Raw genomic sequence first — 24,690 nt, forward strand, 5'->3', positions numbered from 1 at the left:
CATTCCACAATATTCCTTATATCCACTATGTACTAATTATCCAGTCGCTAGATACCTTCAACCCTCCACAAAACAAAACAAAATAAAAAAAATAATAATGCTTTAATAGTTATCATTGTTCAAGTCTCTTTATAGTCTTCTTGTGTATAATTGGGATTTATTTTTTGAAATGGAATTGCTGGGTCTTAGGTTATGGGCATAATTACAAAATGCACTGGACTCTCTATGCCAGATATCCCTCCCACCAGCATTGCACAAATGTTCTCAGTCCTCCCCACTCTCCCAGACCCTGGGATCATTGTTTTTTTCTAATTCTCATCAATCTGATTTCAGTAATGTGACATCTCATTGTAATAGTTATTTATGTGTGCACTCTCCCCTCATTTTTAATGAATTAAAGAAGAGAAGTAAAACAAAAAGGAAAATTGCTCATGTGCAATTTGTTAGTCATTTAGATTTCCCCTTTTAGAGAATTGCCTATCCAAAGTCCTTTAAAAAAAAGAGAAAAACACTGGGATTTCTAGCTTTTTCTTATAGATATAGAAAAAAAGTTACTACCTATTTTAGCTATTAATTCTACTTTAAAAGTATCAATTATTATTCCACATGGAATAGAAAACATGCAAGAAGAGGTGACAATACAAGCAGAGAAATAGAGATCCTAAGAAAAAATTAAAAGAAATGTTAAAAAAAAAAACACTGTAGGAGAAATTAAGAATATCTCTGCTGGGTTAATTAGTAGACTAAACATGGAAGAATCTCTGAGATTAAGATATCTCAATAGAAACCTCCAGAACTGAAGAGCAATGAGAACAAAGATTGACAAAAAACAAAAACAAAAACAAAAACCTGAACCAAAATAGTATCCTAAAAAAGACAAAACATGCAAAATGGGAACACTAAAAGGAGAAAAAAGAAGGAAAGAAATATAATAAATATTTGAAGCAACAACGAAGAATTTCTTCAAATTAAAGTCAGAGGTCAAACCATATCCAGTAAGCTCAAAGAACATCTAGCAGGAAGAATGCAAACAAACAAACAACAACAACAACAACAAAAACCCACAACTACACCCAGGCATATAATTTTTAAACTACAGAAAAATCAAGGATATAGAAAATATTCTGGAAGAAGCCAGAAGAAAAAAAAAAGAACTCATATTATCTATATGAGAACAAAGATAAGAATTATATCTGACTTCTCCAAAGCCAGGAAAGCAAGAAAAGAGTGGACTGAAACACTTAAAATGCTGAGAGAAATAAAACAGCAGCCTAGAATTTTGTACATTGAAAACCTGTCCTTCAAAAGTGAAGAAGAAATAGACTTTCTCAGACAAAAAAAACTTGAAGAAATTTGTTGCCAGTGGATATGCTTTGCAAGAGATGGTAAAACTGAGTGTTATATGTAAGTGATGAATCACTAAATTCTACTCCTGAAACTAATATTACACTGTATGTTGACCAACTGGAATTTAAATCTTGAAACAAAAAAAAATATAGAAAACAATGATAGAAAGATAGAAAGGACAGGAGGAATAAGTTAGGACTCCTCTGTTATTATAAGGCAATCACACTACCCATGAAGCAATGAGGTTTTATTTGGAAGTTGACTTGGATTAGTTATAAATATACATTGCAGACTCAAGAGAAACCACTAAAAAAAGTAAAGAAAAAAGCGTAGCTGACATGCTAAGAAAGAAGAGAAAAAAAATTTAAAAATGCTCAACTAAAACCACAAAGGCAGCAAAATAGTGGAAGAATAGGAACAAAGAATGAGGGCAACAGGTATAATAATGAGGGCAACAGGTAGAAACAGATAATGAGTATGGTACATTTTAACACAACTATATCAATTATCACTTTGGATGGTAATGGTCTAAATGCACCAATTAAAAGACATATTGTTCAGAATTGTTTAAAAAACAAGACACAATGATAATTTTTCTATAGGAAACCCACTTTAAATATAAAGACACATATAAATTAAAAGCAAATAGGTAACAGGGTTAAGGAGGGCACTTCTGATGAGCACAGGGTGTGGTATGTGAGTGATGAATTACTAAATTCTACACCTGAAACTAATATTATGCCATATGTTAACTAACTAGAATTTAAATAAAAATTGGAGAAAGAAAAATAGTAAAGAGATGGAAGCAAATTTCCATGGTAACATTTACCATAAGAAAGCAGGGATAGGGATATTATTTTCAGGCAGAGCAGGCTTCAAAGCAAGAGAACTGATCAGAGATAAAGGACATTACATAATGATAAAGGGGCCAATTTTTGAAGAACTCTCCAAAAAGACACAACAATCCTTAATGTACGTGTGTCTAACAATAGACATCAGATTATATGAGACAAAAACTCATAGAAGGACAAGGAGAAATAGATAAATCCACTATCATATTTGAAGATTTCAACACTTGTCTATCAGAAATAAACAGATTCAGCAGACAAAAAATCAGTAAGGATATAGTAGAACTCAACCACACCATCAATCGACTGAATGTAATCAGCTCTCATGGACTATCTCATCCTGAAACAGCAGAATGCATGTTATTTTCAAGCTCACATAGAACATTCACCAAGATAAACCACTTTTTGGGCCACAAAACACACCTTAATACATTAAAAAGAATAGAAATCATACAATATCTGCTCTGAGACCACAATGGAATCAATAAAGAAAAATAACTGAAAAATACGAAAAGTATGTGGAGATTAAATATACATTTCTAAAAAACACATGAGTCAAAAACAACATCTCAACAAAGAGAAATTTTAAAATATTCGGAACTAAAGGAAAATGAAAACACAATTTATCAAAGGTTGTTGGATGCAGCAACACAATGCTTAGAAGGAAATTTATATCATTAGATGCACATATTAAAAAGGCCGAAAGACCCCAAATCATTCATCTACGTTTCAAATTTAGGAAAGTAGAAAAATAAGACGATATTGCATCCAAAGTCAACAGAAGAAAAGAAAGAATAAAAATTAGAGCAGAAATAAATGAATGATACTTCCCTGATGATGAGTGGTGTTGAGCATTTTTTCATGTGTCTGTTAGCCATCTGGGTGTCTTCTTTGGAGAAGTGTCTATTCATGTCTTTGCCCATTTCTTCACTGGATTATTTGTGTTTTTTTTTGGGTGTTGAGTTTGATAAGTTCTTTATAGATTTTGAATACTAACACTTTATCTGATATGTCATTTGCAAATATCTTCTCTCATTCCATTGGTTGCCTTTTAGTTTTGCTGTTTCCTTTGTTGTGCAGAAGCTTTTTATTTCAATGAGGTCCCAATAGTTCATTTTTGCTTTTGTTTCCCTTGCTTCCTGAGACCTGTTGAGTAAGAAGTTGCTGACGCTGAGGTCAAAGAGGTTTTTGCCTGCTTTCTCTTCGAGGATTTTGATGGCTTCCTGTCTTACATTTATGTCTTTCATCCATTTTGAGTTTATTTTTGTGTATGGTGTAAGAAAGTAGTCCAAGTTCATTTTTCTGCATCTCACTGTCCAGTTTCCCCAGCACTATTTGCTGAAGAGAATGCCTTTATTCTATTGAATATTCTTTCCTGTTTTGTCAAAAATTAGTTGGCCATACTTTTGTGGGTCCATTTCTCGGTTCTCTATTCTGTTCCATTGATCTGAGTGTCTGTTTTTCTGCCGGTACCATACTGTCTTGATGATTATAGCTTTGTAATACAGCTTGAAGTCTGGGATTGTGATGCCTCCAGTTTTGGTTTTCTTTTTCAGGATTGCTTTTGCTATTTGAAGTCTTTTCTGGTTCCATACAAATTTTAGGATTGTTTGTTCTAGCTCTGTGAAAAATGCTGGTGTTATTTTGATAGAGATTGCATTGAATGTATAGATTGCTTTAGTAATATTGACATTTTAACAATATTTGTCCTTCTAATCCAGGAACATGGAATATTTTTCCATTTTTTTGTCTTCTTCAATTTTTTTTCATAAGTTTTCTATAGTTTTCAGTGTATAGATTCTTTGCCTCTCTGATTAGGTTTATTCCTAGGTATTTTATGGTTTTTGGTGCAATTGTAAATGGTATTGATTCCTTGATTTCTCTTTCTGTTGCTTCATTATTGGTGTATAAGAATGCAACAGATTTCTGTGCATTGATTTTAAATAATGTGACTTTGCTGACTTCATGGATCAGTTCTAGTAGTTTTTTGGTGGACTCTTTTAGGTTTTCCATATAGAGTATTATGTTATCTGCGAGGAATGAAAGTTTGACTTCCTCCTTGCGGATTTGAATGCCTTTTATTCCTTTGTGTTGTTTCATTGCTGAGGCTAAGACTTCCAATACTATGTTGAATAACAGTGGGGAAAGTGAAACCACAATGAGATACCACCTCACCCCTGTTCAGAATGGCTAACATTAACAACCCAGGCAACCACAGATATTGGTGAAGATATGGAGAAAGAAGATCTCTTTGGCACTGCTGGTGTAAATGCAAACTGGTGCAGCCACTCTAGAAAACAGAATGTAAGTTACTCAAAAAATTAAAAATAGAACTACCCTGTGACCCAGCAATTGCACTACCAGGCATTTATCCAAGAGATACAGGCGTGCTGTTTCAAAGGGGCGCACGCATCCCAATGTGTATAGCAATGCTATCGACAATAGCCAAAGTATGGAAAGAGCCCAAATGTCCATCAGTGTATGAATGGATAAAGATGATGTGGTATATATGCTCTATGAAAGGCAATGTCAATGGAATGAGAAGACAAGCCACATAACAGAAAATGTTTGCAAAAGACACATCTGGTAAAAGATTGTTATCTAAAATATATATAATGTTGATATAAAAATAAATAATAAAATAACAATCCAATTAAGATATAAGCCAAAGGGGCGCCTGGGTGGCGCAGTCGGTTAAGCGTCCGACTTCAGCCAGGTCACGATCTCGCGGTCCGTGAGTTCGAGCCCCGCGTCGAGCTCTGGGCTGATGGCTCAGAGCCTGGAGCCTGTTTCCGATTCTGTGTCTCCCTCTCTCTCTGCCCCTCCCCCGTTCATGCTCTGTCTCTCTCTGTCCCCAAAATAAAAAAATAAAAAAAAAAAAAAAAAAAGATATAAGCCAAAGACTGAACAGAATCTCCTCATATATATATAAATATATAAATATATGTACACATGTATGTATATACATATATACATATACATATATATGAATATATATGTGTATCTTTTTGGCAAGTAAATATATGAAAGGATGCTCTGCTTCATATATAATTAGGGAAATTTAAATTAAAACTATAATTAGATGCCACTATGCATCTATTAGAGTGCCTAAATCCAGAATATTGACAACACCAAATGCTGATGGGGATGTGGAGCAACAGGAACTCTCATTCACTGCTCTTGGGAATGCAAAATGGTACAGTCATGTCATAGGTTCTTTACATAACTAAACATACTTTTGCCATATTATCCAGCAATTTTCCCCCTTAGTATTTATCCAAAGGTGTTGAAAACTACATCCATAAGACATCTGCCCATGGGTGTTTATAACAGCATATTCATAAATGCCAACCCTTGAAAGCAACAGAGATGTCCTTGAGTAGGTGAAGGATAAATATCCTGTGGTACATCCAGACAATGAACTATTATTCAGTACTTAAAGGAGTTATTAAGGAAGAAGCTTAAATGCAAATTACTATGTAAAATAAGCCAATATGGAAAGGCAACATACTGTATGATTTCAACTATATGATACTCTGAGAAATGAAAAACCATGGAGATAATAAAAAAAGCAGTGACTCCAAGAGCTTGGGAGAGAAGGGTGACTACATGAGCACAGAGAATTTGGAGGCAATAAAAATGCTGTTTGATGATATAATAATGAGTATATGTCAATATACGTGTGTCCAAACCTATAGAATTTTCCACACCAAGCATTGACTGTAATGCAAAGTGTGGACTTTGGGTGATGATGATGTGTCAATATAGGTTCAGCGATCATAACAAATGTACCAGTCTGATGAGGAATACTAAATATGCAGCAGGCTATGGATATACAGGGACAGGGGGGATTATGGGAAATCTCCAAGCCTTCCTCTCAATTTAGTTATGAACCTAAAAATTTTCACAACTATGAATAAGAAAGAAAAGGAAAGAACAAGTTTGTAAAAGGTAAGTTTTAGTCAAATCAACTAACAAAACCCCAGACATAGGCAATGGTATTGGGGAAAATATATAAGCCTTTTGGAGAGTAGAGCACAGGAACTCATACAGAAATCATGCTAGTCTATTCCTTCTGCCAAATTTGATAATTCATCATGAACTAACAAAAGGATATTTATACTATTAAAGAGGAGTCTTCAAATACAAGGCCTTAGGAGTAAATATTTCATGATTTTCATCTACACGTGCATTCATCCACCTTCCATCGATCTCTGATGTTCTAGAGAAAAGACCAGTTTTATGCGTCTTTCATTTTGCTGAGTTTGGTAACTAAAACACACATCTTTGTTTCTGAAAACCCAGACTTGGAAGTTACTTAGTGGCAGCAGTCCTCCTTGACTTTGAAGTCTTTGAGTTTGTGATGATGTACCCCCTGGGCTGGCCATCAAGTTCTAATGAAGGACTCATTTCTGAAGTCAGAGTGCCTGGGTTTTAATCCCAAAGATCCTCTTCCGATTAGATCTTGCCTTAGAAATTTACTTATTTTCACTAAATTTCTATCATGGTATTTACAATTATTATTGTTCTGATTTAACTATCACTGTCTTCATTATCATCCTCATCCTTCTCTCCTTAGGGAGAAGTAAAAACATCGGCATTTGTTGAGGGCTGATGTGCAAACCTCACAAGGTCTGTGCTGGTTCTTCTGGGTCACCTGCCTCACACCTGACCTCTGCTCCTATGAGCTCCAGATGTCTAGTTGGTCTGTCTTCTTAGACAAACCAACAGATTGATTCCTCAGATTTCTCTTTTTTTTAATTTTTTTTAACCTTTATTGATTTTTGAGACAGAGAGAGAGAGCATGAATGGGTAAGGTTCAGAGAGAGAGGGAGACACAAAATCTGAAACAGGCTCCAGGCTCTGAGCTGTCAGCACAGAGCCCGACATGGGGCTCGAACTCACGGACTGTGAGATCATGACCTGAGCCGAAGTCAGGTGCTCAACTGACTGAGCAACCCAGGCGCCCCTCCTCAGATTTCTTTAACATGTTCTTTTGTGGTTATCGTTCATTTCATTATATTAAAGAAAAAAATATATATTCCTTTCGCCTGTAATGAGTGAGCTGATGCCTGGCTGTGGAATTCTGCTTCCATGGAAGGTCATGCAAATAAATATGTATTATCCTAAAGCCAGAGTGCCCACTCTGAGTTCATTTCTGCCTATTTACAGGCATTGTCTGCATAGAGATGACAAAGATTTGGCATCCAGAGGACAAATCAGGAAGGTGCCCCAGAATTTGCCATTGCTAAACTCAATGTGCTTTTAGATGACTCATTTACATGCTCTCCTTGGTATTCATCAGCTAGACAGTTAGAAAGTTAAATACTTGACTGGTGGATCATCAAGCCCAAAAACAATCTTTGCAGCAAGTAAGGTACACATGTATTATACTATAGAGAGGCAATAGAAAGCCAGAGATTATTGTTTATCTTAAATTTCAGGAACTTTGTATTAAAGAGCTTCACTATGTCAACAAGAGCGCAGTGGTAACTTGACTAATTAAAGATTTCATTTACAAGGAAAAGAATCAGATAGATTGCAATAATAATGGTAAGTCTAACTACTTAGTATTCCCCATAGTTTGTCTGCTGATATGAAAGTAAGAACAAATGTGATTGTACACTATTAAAGATTATTAAGCATGGCAAGTGTATAATTACTCCTGTAATGCATGTTTTCCCTTAAAATCACTGAGTGATCTTGAAGGCCCAAGGCTCAAGGCCCTTGTTAAAACACGTCCATCTCAAGACATCCAACTGTCAAACGTGGCTGCCTAATAGGGAGGCCTAACAAAGAGAAGCTTGCTACCACCTGTGCATGCTGAGAGGCATGGAATATTCCCTGGATTAAAGCTCACAGTGACCCAGCTGTCTTCAAGGTTTGCAGAAAGCCGGAGAGAGCTTCCCAAAAGGTTGCTGGAGACAAAGTTGATATGTTCTAATTACTTCAAAGAGAATATGAAATTGTTTGTATAGTTCATTGTGAGCACTCTGTGTTATTATCAATGGTGATCAAAATAACACTCTCTAACAGTGGGATATAGTCATATAGCTGCACATTTATTGCTGTTCTCATTTTCAAAGAATGCCAGAGAAAAAAGATTTCTACCCACCTAGGATGAATTCTCAGAAATGGTCTCTTGGGGAATAGAAATCCATGGGAGATTCAAGGTTAATGCCTCTTCTTGACCACATATTTTGTGATCTAGTTCAAGAATCTGACTTTTGATGACTTTATCTTCTTACTATGGTTCCAGAAACTACTATAGAGCTAGTGAGTGAAAGCTGCAGGGATATAGATTTTGGCCTGATAGAAGGAAGAAGTCCCTGGTGAACAGAGTTGCCTATCACTGAAATTTGCTCCTCAGGAAATAGAGAGATTCTCAGTCATAACAAGGACACAAGTTGGGCAAAGTTGGTGAAACAAAATAACATGGATCGGGTAAAATGCTATCTGGGTTTAAAAATTTATTTCCATGAAATCCCACAGCCACTCTGGGTAGTAGATTTTATTATTCTTATTCTATAGGTGAGCAACCTGTGGCATAGAATGGTGAAACGATTTTCTCAATGTCGCACAGTTTACAGTGAGAAGTATATTTGAGGCCAGCTCTGTCAGACTTCAGCATCCATTTCCCCTCACTGCACAGAGATGCTATGGATAGGAACTCTGAATTAGGCAGAAAACAGATGAAACAGTACATGAGTGAATGGGCTATCTTGCCCTTTAGTAGCATAGGGTATAAATTGTCCTAATCCTCAGTTCCAATTCCCAATTCCCAATTCCCATATAAGCTCAGAGCCTCCCTAACCATTTTACAATTATACTTTATATCCTGGTGACTCCTTCGTTTCTCCTCCTGTAGCCTTCTTGCTTCTGAATCACACCAGACAAGACGCAAAGGTCTCCTCCTTCTTTGTTTACCAGAGCACATCAAATCCCACTCTGAGCCGTCGCTGTTTCCTTGCTTTATTAAAGACCATGAGGATGGGTCGGGAGCATATGACACTCCACACTATTCCACTATATCACCTGGCTACCTTTGTGCCCCTCCTACACATCATTAGAATATGTAGCCCACCTCCCGCCCTGTCCACTCTCCTACATGGCAGGTTTGCTAAATTTCTCTACTGCCTTTAGTTCTTTGAAACCTGGAGTGGAGGAAAACCACCTTTTTCTTCATCTCTTCATGCAAAATTATCTCCTCATCAGGGGCTGCAGGTTTTGATGGGTCTGTGATAGGGAAGTGGCAAAAAAGTAATTGGCTGCTTACTTTACAACGATAACCCTAGCAGCAGTTTAGCATATGGATTATCAGGGATGTGCTTAGAGCCAGAGAGACAAATGAAGACCATTTTGATAGTCCAGAGGGGGAAAAAAAAATATGAAAGGGCCTATGTTGATTTCCTGGTTGAGTTCTCAGTCCTCAAATAACTGCTTGGGCTGGTTGAAAGCCAGCCCTTTCTCTGTCCTCCATTTTGTCCTTCGCCTTTCATCCCCCCCCCCAACCCCCACCCCTGAGAGGAGGCTCAGGAGAGGTTAATGCACTGAGAACCACCACCAGAGCATGCTCTTGTAGTGATAGAAATTGAAAAGAGATTGAAATCTGTCATAGAGGTTGTTGCTGGGGGAAAGCCAAGAAAAGGAAGACAAGCTTAAATCCATGAAGACAGATGAAAATTAGAAACAAGAAAATAAGAGAAATGGAGAATGGTGTGAGGTGGTGCAGCAAAAGGTAATATAGATAAAGTGACAGGCAGGGAGTGGTTGAGTGTATTATTTAAGGAAAAGAAAAAGTAAACACAATACTCACAGGAGCATATAGACTTCGTTATAGATTTAGAATCAAAATATAGTTTCCTATGACCTTTGACATTCCAGATGCCGTTTCAGTAAACAATGGGAAGGTGCCAGAAATTTACAGCAGCTTGTTCTGTATTAGAATCCACATGTCTTGATAATGAAGGTACAGGTTGAGATTTGGGAAGGATTCCAAAACCCAAGTCTCTATTGGCAAGATATACTACTTCATAGAGTCCAAAGAATGTGCTCTACTGGTGTAAGACCAAGTCCCAGCCCTAGAAGTTTAGAGCAACGAAGGAATAGGTCTCAAATGGGTGATGGGGCCATAAGACTGAAGAGTAGGGAAAATACAGACAGTGAGACTAAGTCAAAAACAAGTAAGACAGGTCTAGGCAAAACATATCATTACAGCAATGACTTCATTGTATGGATATAAAAAGAGGTAGGGAAACAGTTGCAAGGTCCTGTGGAATCATACTTCATAAATGTCTCTCCATTGCCCTCTTCTTCATTCCCACTGCCACAGTTACTTTATTTTACTCCTAAGCGATCAACTTCCACACAATTGACCTGTCTCCACACTTGCCCTTCTTTTGCATAACCACACTATAGCTGGAGTAGTTTCTCAGATATGAGCAATCTAGAACAAGATGACAAGCTGAGTTCACATATCTGCCTTGTTACTTTTGCTATTAATAAAATACAATAATAATAAACAGTCCAGGGGTGCCTGGGTGGCTCAGTCGGTTAAGCGTCCAACTTCGGCTCAGGTCATGATCTAGCGGTTTGTGGGTTTGGGCCCCACGTCAGGGTCTGTGCTGAGGGCTCAGAGCCTGGAGCCTGCTTTGGATTCCATCTCCTCTCTCTGCCCCTCCCCACTTGTGCTGTCTGTAAAAAAATAAACAAATAAAAAATAAATTAAATAAATAAATAAATAGATAAATAAATAAATAAAATAAACAGTCTGAAGGTTTTGTACCCATAAACGCAAAGAGAATGGACCAGGACCACCTGCAGACCAGAGATTTCTACAATTTCCTCGAAAACAGAAGATGTATGGAAGGACCCTGACTAATGACAAGGTAGGGACCCTGCATTTTAGAGTCTTCCTGGAAGGAAGAAAAGAAGAAATGAGGAAACATTTAAACAGAACCCTGAAAAGACAGTAGAGTCATGGCAAATATAGGCCTCACAGAAAGTAACTAAGAGAAATTAAGGGTAATATTAGAAATCCTTACATCAAGAAATATATTATACGACTCTTCTATATAAATGGAAATAGACATTCCCTTGCGGCAAAAAAAAAAAAAAAAAAAAAAAAAAAAATGAACTGTTACCTTTTTTTTCCCAACAGTTTAAATGAATTGCTTAGATGGAACTAAAGCATACAATGTAGGAAATAGTCTAAGCTAAAATCAAGCTTTTCATGTGTCATCAATACATATATCAGGAAAATTGAGAATAATCACCCATGTGAGAAAAATCTTTAGTATAAAAGTGCAAAGGTGGGGCCCCTGGGTGGCTCAGTTGGTTGAGCTTCTGACTTCAGCTCACGTCATGATCTCCTGGTTGGTGAGTTCAAGCCCTGTGTCAGACTCTGTGCCGACAGCTCAGAGCCTGGAGCCTGCTTCAGATTCTGTCTCTCTCTCTCTCTCTTTCAAAAATAAATAAAGATTAAAAAAATATTTAAAAAATGCAAAGGTGAATAAACCGGAAGACCTAAGATAAAAAGAAAATGGATCATAATTATAAGTTTTGCCTTCAATTAGCATATAAAACAAAGATAGGATACTGTGCAGAAAGAATTCTCAGAAAATAAGACTGCTTTAGAAAAATTTAAAAAGATAACAAAAGGTTAAGTAGAAGGGGTAGAAATATATTTTATCAAGTTTTCTATCAAGAAAAACCTAAATGAAGAGAGATGAAAAACATGAGGTAAAAGACAAGTAGGATAGAGAATCAACTTTAGGAAGGCCCACCATTACCAATAGAGGTTCCAGAAAAAAGAGAAAATGTAAAAATAAGTACATAAGTAAAATAAGTGAATAAATAAATAAATTGGAAGGAAGGAAGGAAAAAAGAAGAAAGAAAGGAAAGAAGGAGAGAGGGAGGGAGGGAGGAAGGAAGGAAGGAAAGAAGAAAGGAAGGAAAGAAGGATAGAGGGAGGAAGGAATGAAGGAAGGAAAGAAAGAAAGGAAGGAAAGAAGGAGAAAGGGAGGGAGGGAGGGAGAAAATGAAATGTAGAACCAATTAAAGCTGGTTGCCTTTGAGTGCTATCCTGTGTGTAGTGGAAAGTTGTCACTGTTATATCCTGGGGGCGGTAGATAAAGGCAGGTTTGGGACAAGGGACTCTTGCTTCTCATTGTAAACTCCTTTCCTTCCCATTTTATTTATTTTACTTTTAACCAGGTTGACATATTACACTGATAAAAGCAAAACAAAGCATTTCTTGTCAGAGGGTGGGCGAATCCGGGAGTCAAGGAAACAGTGGAGGATTTCAGTTACCTTTTCTGAGCTAGCACAATGAATTGGGGCCAAATGTGATACAAAAGCAGGGTATTCCCAGTTTTATTTGTGTTCCTTATACCACACAGGGCACTCCCTCCCACTGAGCTAGAATTAGGTTGTTTTGGGAAGTGGCCCAAGCGTTTTTGACATGTATGATTAACATTTAAAATAATCATGCCAACTCATTCTGTAACTCCTAAGCAAATGGTTCTCTCCTACACAGGGTGACCTGGTGGCTGAGGGATGCCTGGGTTTCCCCAGCCTGTAGATGAGGCTGACTTGAGATGCAGCCTCTTTTTCTGCATACAGAATGAGGGTCCATTAGGCTCATTAATTCATGAGCACTCTTTATTTTAATACTCGTAGGGTGTCGCGGCATTTAGGTCACCTTTAGTTTCCAGCTGACATTTACCTCACATCAAAATTAATGAACATTCAGGGACAGTTCAACACAGGCAAGAATCCCCTGAAAATGAGAAACACTTTAGGGTCCAGAGAAAAGTTCGTTAGTTTTGGCACAACAGGTCTGGGTAATGAAATCCACATTCAATCAAATGAACAGCAACTTGTGCAACGATCCTTTGGCATTTGGTGGGATTGTTCGCTTGGGGTAGGACCCTCTCCCTCCCACATTCAGCGGTCTTCCTATAAGATTATAGGGCTCAGAGTATGAAGAGTGACATCTCGATCTCACCCACATAATTATTCCCCAAATTCACTGACTGTGGCAAATATAAGATAATGTTGAAATTGTAATATGGTGATTGAAACAATTTCTTTCTTACAAGCTTATTTGGCCCCAAATTGAGCACCTATGGAAGTACAGCTCATATCTTGCCTTATTTTGAGCCTTAAAACAATGTTGCAAGTTTGAAAAGGAAGATATCCATCCCATTTTAAAAGTGAAGAAAGGAAAATTTACTGCTGCAGGACAGTGGTGAGGGTTTTCAAAAGATTCCAAAGTCCTCTTTCATTCTTTGAAATGAAACAAAGGATTGAGGAATCTACTGGAATGCTGTGTTTCTTATTCAGTGCTTACTATCTGGAGAGTAGATCATTGAGGTATATACCTTTGTTCCTTTTTGCTTGCATTCATCAAGGTAGGAGGGCTGATTTATCTATCTGCCACATTTGAAATTACATTTAGGACATTTAAATATGGTCATTTACTTGGGTGGTGCATTTCAAAGGGTTTGTGGAGAATCCCTCCCGGATTCCCCTGATCACAGAATAGAATTGCTTAGCAGAATCTGGAGTAACAAGCAGTCCCTGGGATGAGATAAGATTGAGTTGCAAAACACAGATCCTTCACTCAACTTCAGGGCACTGGGCCAGTCCTTGGATCTTTCTTCCTAGATTGACCTCAACAACTAACTCTCAATAGCAAATTAGATGAGATATTATCTTTGAGTGTGACTAGCTCTGGGTATACGCCTTGAGTAGATTTTAAATTCTTTCCCTTCCCTGGAGATAGTGGTTCAACTGCACATCTATTCAAAAATCAAAATAGAGGGGCGCCTGGGTGGCGCAGTCGGTTAAGCGTCCGACTTCAGCCAGGTCACGATCTCGCGGTCCGTGAGTTCGAGCCCCGCGTCAGGCTCTGGCCTGATGGCTCAGAGCCTGGAGCCTGTTTCCAATTCTGTGTCTCCCTCTCTCTCTGCCCCTCCCCCGTTCATGCTCTGTCTCTCTCTGTCCCAAAAATAAATAAACGTTGAAAAAAAAAATTAAAAAAAAAAATCAAAATAGAGTCTTTGATCCCCTGCCAATTAATTGATTTCACTAATGACATTTTTAAAAAACAGTTTGTTGAGATTTCTGTTCTTAAACTGATGCCGATGGACAGTTTTGGAGTTTCGAGTTTAGGAATCGAGTTGGCCTTTTCTGCCCATAGGAAAAAATTATCATCTTCATCTCTAATAAATGGCAACACCTTAATTTATAATTCAAAAGGAGAAATAACACACATGTGACTGTCAGGAAAGGGTAAGCACTTGAGAAATGACTTTTGTGAAAGATTATGCAGTCCATCTACTGTACCTTATCAGTGCAGAGGCAAAACGATGTTTCTTTTGATCAAGACAGGGCAAGGAGCACATCCAAATCGATACATGGAGAATTTAATCCTACAAGCTGTCAGAATCACAAACAGAAAGTGAATGTTAATGACAGGAAGGCAAACATGTTTATTGTGGAAAGGTTATGGTTGAGAGAGGCCTGCCTGGCCCCCTAGAAGAGACACTGGTGATGTGACCCAGGGATCCTAAACTTTGTCATCAGTTTTTATTTAAAAAATTGAAACATGATATTTAGCACGTCAGGTTTCAAAATCTGAAAGGGTAGATACACTGTCTTTAGTCTACAAATATGACAAAGGGTTACACCAATCTAAAATGTATTTTTAAAGTCTGCTCAAACACAGATGCATTTTTCAATGTATTTAAAATTATGTCTACAATCTGGCAAACAAAGACAAAAGTACGGAAAATAATACCATGCATATTCTTAAACTCATCAACTAAATATAAAGTAAATATTATGATTTTGGCACTTTTGCTATATCCATTCTTTTGTTTTCTTCTTCTTTTACTTTTTACTTTAAGGGAGCATTCTAAACCTCAAAGAGCCATTGGCTTCTAAATATTTCAATAAGAATCCTTTAAAAACATAGACTCTTTACAAAACCACAATGCCATTATTTTGCCTGACGTAATTAAGTATAATTTCCTGATGTCACCTTATATTTAGTACATAATAAAATATCTTTCTCAAAATGTATTTTACAGCCACTTTTTGTTTTTTTTTTTTTTTTTTAATTTTTTTTTTTCAACGTTTATTTATTTTTGGGACAGAGAGAGACAGAGAATGAACCGGGGAGGGGCAGAGAGAGAGGGAGACACAGAATCGGAAACAGGCTCCAGGCTCCGAGCCATCAGCCCAGAGCCTGACGCGGGGCTCGAACTCACGGACCGCGAGATCGTGACCTGGCTGAAGTCGGACGCTTAACCGACTGCGCCACCCAGGCGCCCCTACAGCCACTTTTTGAATCAGGATCCAGAAATGATTATATAAAATTTCAAAATGATAAATTAGCAAATAGTTTGAATAAAGAACTCAAAGAAGACATTATATTAAAGTAAATGAAATACGGCCCAAAGTTCAATCACCACAGATATCCAATTAAAACAATATTAAGGTGACATTCAGATTATCAAAGCAATGATTATGCTATTCAGGTAATATATATTAATCGTTGTTTAAAAACAAAATGCTTATGATACTGAACCTTGGCAGAGCTTGGGAGAGCTGAAAAGTTGTGTGCTGCCAAGAATGTAGTGAATCAGAGCAACTGTCTTTGGCACTAGAGTATTATGATAGGTAATGAAAGTCAAAAGAAAATGTTCTTCCCACTTAACATCACACACCCACTCCTGGAGATTATTCTAAGGAATTCAGACAAAGTGAAATAAATTGCATGTACATGGATTTTCATAGCAGCATAAACTTTAAAGGCAAAAATATAATGGAGGAAACAACCAAACCTACACTATTACATTAGATAACTAAATGTCCTGTATTAACTCGAGATGGTATCATGCAATCATTAAAATGATGAATGTAAAGATTACAAAGTATCGTGGAAAATTCTAAATACATACAATCAAGTGAAAACAGAACACAAAACTATGGATATTTTTACTGTAATATAAAAATATGTAGGAACACGGATTAAGTATCTAAAGGGAACATAAAACATGACAATAATTATGGTACGGTTTGGGGAATATAAGTGAACATTAAAAAATAATGTCTATTCTTTTTCTCTAATTCATGTAATATTACTCATCATCCAACATATAGGCCAGTGTTAAAGAAAAACATGATAATCACCAATAATATCATCATCCACACCAAAGTTATCACTTTTTAATATTTTGCCTGAATATATGCACACAAACATACACACATGCACATATATATGTATGTATATGTATATACATGGTTTTGCTTTCTACTTTGAAATCATGAGTATTTTCACACATCAGTAAATTTTTCATTAAATTTTTGTATCCATTTATTCCAACTGTTTCCTATTTTTGAACAATTTGGCTTCTGGTGTTGGGGAGAAAAAAAAAATTACTGTAGCCTTCAAGTTTCTTCTGACTGATCTAAAAATTGAATTGACATGAGACAGATTAACAGGAGAAAATCTAAGTACATGTGAAGAATCCATATAAATATGAGAGGTTTCAAAGACAATCAGACAGAATGAGGAATATAAGTCATCCTGAAATAAGGAGAATGGGGTAGGGGTCCAGTCCAATATTTTTTAGTATTTATTTATTTTTGAAAGGGGGGAGGGGAGGGACAGAGAGAGAGGGCGACACAGATTCTGAAGCAGGCTCCAGTCTCTGAGCTGTCAGCACAGAGCCTGATGTGGGACTCAAAGCCAGGAACCTTTAGATCATGACCTCAGCTGAAGTCAAAGTGAGAGGCTTAACCCACTGAGCCACCCAGGGGCCCCCAAGGATCAAGGCTTCAAAAGGAAGGAAGCCAATGCACACGAAGATGAAAAGGAGTGTTTGGTAAACAAATGTTTGCTCTGCCATCCAGAAACAACTGGACAGAGGGAGGACTTTGATCAAACAGGTCTTGCTAGGCACCTCCCTGTCTGCTGTGCCTAGTTCATATCATACTGTAGTTATTATTTTTTTAATGTTTATTTATTTTTGAGAGAGACAGAGAGACAGAGTGTGAGTGGGGGAAGGGCAGAGAGAGGGAGACACAGAACCCGAAGCAGCCTCCAGGCTCTGAGCTGTCCGCACAGAGCCCCACACAGGGCCAAACTCACAAACCCATGAGATCACGACCTGAGCTGAAGTCCATCGCTTAACCCACTGAGTTACCCAGGTGCCCCCATACTGCAGTTATTTTTGATGACAGCTCCCTTCCTAAATTCTTTTAGGCATTTAAAAGGAAGCCCAAAGGTCCTTCCGGAGTCATTTGGCCTTTAATGCTTATAGCTCAAAATAAACTACATGCCAAATGGCACATAGTTGGGAGGATTCATTCTGAACCCCTACATTTGCAATGCTTCCTTTGCACCGATACTAAGCAGAGGAGGGGCAGCTACCACAAAACTTGTCACAATTATATGCCGATCCCTAAAGGGGACACTCATAGGCATTTTCTGTAAGTCTCAACATTAGTTGATTGCAGTACATCCATTTCAGTTATGAGGAAACTGAGGATGCAGATGTTAAATAAGTTGTACAGCATAACTACCAAAACAAGGAGCCAAGGCTAAAGTCTGAGTCAACCAAATGGAAACTTCATGTTCTTTTCCATCCACAGTGTATGACCAACGTTTATGGAAGCTTTAGTTCACATCATCATTCATGAGAAAAAGACCCCTTTAAGCAAAATGTACTGGGTCACAGATGTCATGTTTTTTTTTTCATAGTTCTGTGAAGACATTGCTAAACTACCGTCTCAAGGAAATTTTGTCTTTAAAAATTATATATTTCTAATATATATACTATAAACTGTATTGTATAACATATAATTTTATTGATGTATAGTTCACAATGTTATATTAATTTCAGGTGTACAACACAGTGATTTGACATTTGTATACATTATGAAAGCATCACAATAAGTCTAATTGCTATCTTAAAGTTATGTAATATACAATTTGTAATATAATGTAATGTATGTATACATAAGTGTGTATACATATACATATATGTGCCTACATAAAGACACACATACATATATAGATTGATGATAGGTAGAAAGATAGAAAAATAGATGAATATGTATCTATGCATATAAATCCCCTTAAAGTGAAAAGCTTACTGCGGTTGTTTCAGTTTTCCTCCTTTTACTAGTAAAGATAGTTATTCATTCATCCATTGGCCTCTGCATTTCTTTGAAGAATATTCACTCAGCTCTCAGGGCTAGAGTCTGCCAGGGGAGTCAACAACAGATGCCAGAGTAGGATTGTGTACAAGTAGAAACAAGCCTAATACTTTAAAGGCCAAAGACTCATACATTTATCATCTTTTGTAATGCAGATCATTATTGAATGCTTGCAACAAAACCTTTCTATCATACCCCCTGGGTGTATGTAGCCTGCCTATAGAATTTGAAATAATGTAAAGATAAGAGGAGTTGGGGGGGGGATGGATTACTCAGAGGCCACGTAGCAGCCACTAGTGTAAGAAGGACATGTGAAGAGAAAGGTAGAGTAACAATCCCTCAGCTACTCTCATCTGTGCAGCTTCTGTAGTAAGTCTGTTTTCCTTTCTGACAAGTTCTGGGATATTTTTTCCAACCAATCATGGTTCAAATTTCATAATGCCACCTGAGTATCTTTACTATCCTTATGTCAGTGCCATAATTTTACTTAAGTTTTTATCATTGATTGATTGATTGATTGAGAGTGCATGCAGGAGGAAGGGGTAGAGAGAGTGGGAGAGAGAGAACCCAAGCAGACTCTACACTGCCAGCACAGAGCCTGATGCAGGGTTTGATCTCATGAACACTGAGAATATGATCTGAGCTGAAATTGAGAGTCAGATGCTTAAACAACTAAGCCACCTGGGCGCCCTTCAGTGCTATAATTTTTATTGTTTTTCTCTACGTTTTACCTTCTAGTCTTTTATTTGTCACTTAAAAAAAAAGGGCTATAATTTCCTTATAGAAAATCCTTCTTTTGACATTTGAAGATTTTGCCATCTTGAATTCTTATTTAATTATAATTTGTTATTTATTTATTATTTTCCTTTAAACTTATATTCTATCTGGCAGGTTTGCTCGGTGGTTTTGTTTATAGTGCTGACCACTTTTTCATGTGATTATTGGCCCTTTATATACCTTCCTTTATAAAGTCTGTTTTGCTCATTTGTTACTAATTTTACTTGATTGTAGGAGTTCTTTATATATTTTGGATACAGGCCCCTTTTGGATAAATGTTTGCAAATATATTCTCCTTATCAAATTGCTTAAAAGCCTTTTTTTATTTATTTATTTTAAGAGAGAGAGAGAGAGAGCACAAGAGAGGAAGGGAGGGGCAGAGAGACAGGGAGAGAGAGAATCTCTAGCAGGTTCTGTGCAGTTAGAATAGAACTCTATTCTATTCTACATTGGGGCTCTATATTATGGGGCTTTATATTATGACATGGGGCTCTATATTATGAACTGTGAGATCATGACCTGAGCTGAAATCAAGAGTCAGACACTTAACCGACTGAGCCACTTTGGTGACCCAACAGTCTTTTGATGACCAAAGTAATTGTAACCAACATTTTATCATGTATAGCCATCCTGGTTTTTGTACCAGGATTGTCATTCTCAGATCAAAACAAAATCAAAACAAAGAAAAATACTTGGAATTTCAGTCTGTATGCTTAGTTTAATAATTTGTATTGAATATTTGCAAATGTACTTTTGCACTAGACACATGGACCACCATTTAATCCAGAAGATTTTAGATAAAATAAAATTTTCCCTGATTGACTTATTCTACTTCTAAGTCCCATTTGAAATTGTTGACCCAGAGTCAGTTTCAAAAACTCCTTTCTTTTGATATTAATGACACCGCACTCTTCTGGTTGCTTTGAATTCATTGATTCCTGTTCTTGTGGGTTCTCATCTCTTCTCTACATATTGATACTTGGGGACACCTTGGTCACTCATTTGGTAGAGCATGTGACTTGACCTCAGGGTTCTAAAGTCAAACCCCATGTTGGGTGTAGAGATTAATCAAAAAATAAAACCTTAAATATAGGTATTCTGAAGATTCAGTCCAGTGCCCCCATTCCCTTCTGTACCTTCATTATCCTGCTAGTAATGTTCTAAGGCTTTAAATGATCAGATATGCCAATGAAGTCTAAGTATATATTCAGCTTGGACCACTTAACTGAAAAGATGTGGATTTCCAATTGCCTTATTCACGCATCATATAATAGCCATTTAAACTTACAGGTTCAAAAGAGAACACCTGACTTCTATGCACGACCAAACATACTCCTGCCCTAGTCTTACACATTTTGCTAAAAGGTCACACCAATGATTCAACTACTAGAGACAGAAAACCAGGCGTTCTCTCTAATGTCTTTTTTCCTGTAAGCTCTCACATCATTTTAATCAACAAATTCTGTACATCTTATGCTATGACAATTGTTAAATAGTTTAGCACTTACATTGTTTTGGGTTGAACTGCCTCCTCGCCCCATGTCAAAAAAAAAAAAAGTTGAAGTCCTAACACAGGTGCCTCAAAATGTGAACTTATTTGGAAATAAAATTAATGCAGATGTTAAGGAGAGGTCATATTAGAGTAGGATGGACCCTTAATATAATATGATTGGTGACCTTATAAGAAGAAATCTATAGAAGAAAGAAACACACAGGGAAGGTGCCGAGTGAAATGAAGGGTCAGAGATGCATTTACAAGACAAAAAAACACCAAAGTTGCGAGTAAGCCACCAGATGCGAGGAAGAAACCACGGAACATCCTTCTTTTTTCAGAAGAAGCACAGCCCTACTGACACCTTGTTTTGGGGCTCCAGAAATGTGAGACAATAAACTTCTGTTCTAAGCCAACCAGTCTGTGGTGCTTTGTCACGGCAGCCCTGGGAAAATTACAGATAACCTCTACAGAGTTCTACAAGAACTGGCTCCTGGCTTCTTCTCTGAATTTATCCCTTATCATTATCTTCCTACTTCACTCGGTTCCCACCACATTCACCTGTGCTCTGTTCTCTGAACATCCCAAGATTGCTTCAACCTTAAGACAATTGTGCTGGCTATTCCCTGAGTCTGGAATGTTCTTTCTTCATCTTTCTACTACTGTCTTTCCTTTCAATTCAGAGTTTAGCCAAAGGCTGCCTTCTCATGAAGCTTTCTTCTCTACTAGCTGAAACACCAATCATGCCTTCTCATATCACCCTGTTCTATTTTCACTACAGAATTCTCCTTTAACAAAAAACAAACAAGCCAAAAAACTTGATTTACGGTCTATATAATCTTCCAAGATGTTAAACAGAAAAAGAGCAAATTCCTCCTCTTATCTCTGCTATGTCTTGTGCCTAGAATGATGTTTGACACGCAGAATACATTCATCAAATTTTTATGAAATAAAAAAAAAAGCTTATACATCAGCAACCTGAAAATCAAAACTACAATGAGGAGCCACTTCGTCCTGTATTAACTGTATTTCCTTCTTTTCTGTATTTTTAATGTTCTGGCATCTGGAGTTTTGCTGACTTGTGAGAGACTATCCCTCCTAGGGGAAGTTAATTCTTAGAGACGTGTCTTTTATATGTAGACCTACCAGTCCAGAGCCCATACCCCCACTAGCTTCTCTATCTGGCTTTCATACTCCAGGATGCAATATTCCTCTGCCCTAATCCCAAAGCCAGATACCAGAAAACTGGAGACAGCCTTATGACCCAGAGCCTCTGAAGTCATTCATACTAGCCAATCCTAATCCTGCTTATTCCACCTTCCCTTCTTTTTCCTATGGAACCCAACACTTGAGTTCCATGTGTGGCCCTGCATGGCATGGCAAATCCTTTCTCTTTATGAATAACAAACCGTCTTTCCAATGGCAGTCACCTCCCGATCTATCGGCCTCACCGATACCTAACTTATAATGAAATGCACATTTTAAAATGCATATCTGCTAGGATGGTTATAATAAAAAAGTCAGTAATGATAGTTGATGGAATGTAGAGACACTGAAACACCCATATGGTGCTGGTGGGTATGTAAAATTACAAACTACTTGGAAACCAGTTTGTCAGTTTCTCCAAAAGTTATTAAGCATAGAGTTACCATTTGACCCAGCAATGCCGCTTATAGGTCTGTACACAAAAGAAAAGAAAATATACGTTCTTGCAAAATCTTATATATAAATATTCATAGCAGTGTTATTCATAATACCCAAAGGTTGAAAGAACCTAAATATCCATTGATCAATGAATAGATAAACAAAATGTGGTAAATCTAGGCAATAGAATAGCATTCAGACATAAAAGGAAAAGATGTACCGGTATAAGCTAACACTCGAATGAAATTTGAAAAACGGTATGCTAAGTAAGAGATGACAGTCACAAAAGGTCATACGTTACATAATTCTGTTTTATTAAATCACCAGACTAAGCAAATCAATAGACACATAGTCTATATTAGTGCTTAGCGCTGGGGAGTTTGGGTGGGTGAGTGTGGTGATGGCTAAAAGTTACAGTTTCTTGTTGGTAGTGATAATGGTCGAATAACTCTGAATATACTAAAAATCACTGAATGATAGACTTTACATGGATGAATTCTATCACATGTGAATTGTATCTCCCTAAAGCTATCACAAAAGTAAATGGTAATATTTAACACCTCTGGAGGCCTGGTTATGCACCATTCCGGGTATGTTACACGTAGTAACTCAGACAGTCTGGCCCTGAAATCTGAGCTCTGATCCATATTGTTATACTGCCTTTGCATACCTTCCTTCTCTCTGACTTACTGATTATATCAGACAAGGAAATATCACTGATTAATTAAGGGGGTTCTGGAGTACAAGAAGCATCAAGCTAAGAAATTGCACAAAAAAGCTACTACTAAGAAGATTTGGTGGGAAAGGAGACTTTAGGAAAAAAGCACACAAATGAATAAGCAAGAATTCCAATGTGTATATTCAGAGAAATTAGTGATGCTACTGCATGTACAGGAGTAGGCTTTAATGCAAAAAGATAATGACACATAAAATTGGATTTAAATAAAATAAAAGTTTACATTATATTGATTCATGACAAGCATAAAGGTGAACAAAATTAAAATAAAACACAACAAACAAATATCCCCTTGAACACTTACAGTGGGTAGAGGTAATATGGGATAGAAAAGAGGACATATAACTAAAAGGATCCCAAAGATCCTATCTTAAATAAAAGCAAATATTATTGTTTAATTCATCAATTTCATTTTCAAGATAATGAAATAAAGAATTTATACATACATAGAAGAGAAAAAAAACTGAATAAAACATAATAAAACCAATAATTGTCAGATTAGAAAAAATATGAGCCAGCAAGAGATATTTATCAAAAACAAAACAAAACAAACCGAAACAATACCAGGACACCTGGATGGCTCAGTTGACTGAGCATCCAACTGGATTTTGGCTCAGTCATGATCTTATGGTTTGGGAAATTGAGCCCTGTGTTGGGCTCTGTGCTTGCAGTTCGCAGCCTGCTTGGGATTCTGTCTCTCCCTCTTTCTCTGCTTCTCCCCTGCTTGCGTTTTTTCTCTCTTTCAAAATAAATAAATACATAAATAAACTTAAAAAACAATGAGAAGACACCTTAGATGAAAATAGAAAAAATACATTAGCTGTTAAAAAAAAAAAAAACAACAACCCTGTAGTTTAAATAGCTTAAACTCTCAGATTCTCTGAATTAATATACCTGTATGCTTATTATAACAGATGCAGTAGAAATCTTTCAGGCCAATAAAAAACTCAAAGTAAGAAAGAAAAGAAAGCAGATGTGGCAATATTAATAACATAGAAAGTAGCTTTTGAGGTGAAAACCATTAAAAAAGGACAAAGAGAAATATTTTATAATTATGAAAGGTAAAATCTCTAAAAATGATATAATAGCCATGAACCTTTTTGTACTCAAGAATATAATAGTGAAATATATAAAGTAAAACGTGTTAGAACTGGAAGGTGAAACTGAAAAAAAATTATACTCACTCGTAATAGGAATTTTAATACACTTTTCTCAGATCTTAATATCTTTAATAGAGAACTACAGGAAATTACAAAGAAATTGAAATTCTCAAAGTATAATATCCATGATATAATATAAAATCCATGCCAACCAGAAAATGGACACTATTGTCAAATATACACTGTAGTTTAAGATTTTAAATATTTCAAATACAACAACAACAAACCTGTTGAAAATATGTAGAAATGTCTCAGATTCTGGTCACAGTTCAAAACAATAAGAATTTAAACATTGTAAAACAACAAAAGTACCAGGGGCACCGGGTGGCTAGTCAGTTAAGCGTCTGACTTCAGCTCAGGTCACGATCTCATGGTTTGTGGGTTTGAGCCCTGCGTCAGCTCAGAATCTGGATCCTGCTTCAGATTCTGTGTCTCCCTCTCTCTCCTCCCCTC

Source organism: Lynx rufus, unplaced genomic scaffold (genome assembly GCF_022079265.1).
Source record: "Lynx rufus isolate CCGP_SWC_20201006 ecotype Redwood Valley unplaced genomic scaffold, mLynRuf1.p SCAF_2, whole genome shotgun sequence".
NCBI classification, from domain to species: domain Eukaryota; kingdom Metazoa; phylum Chordata; class Mammalia; order Carnivora; family Felidae; genus Lynx; species Lynx rufus.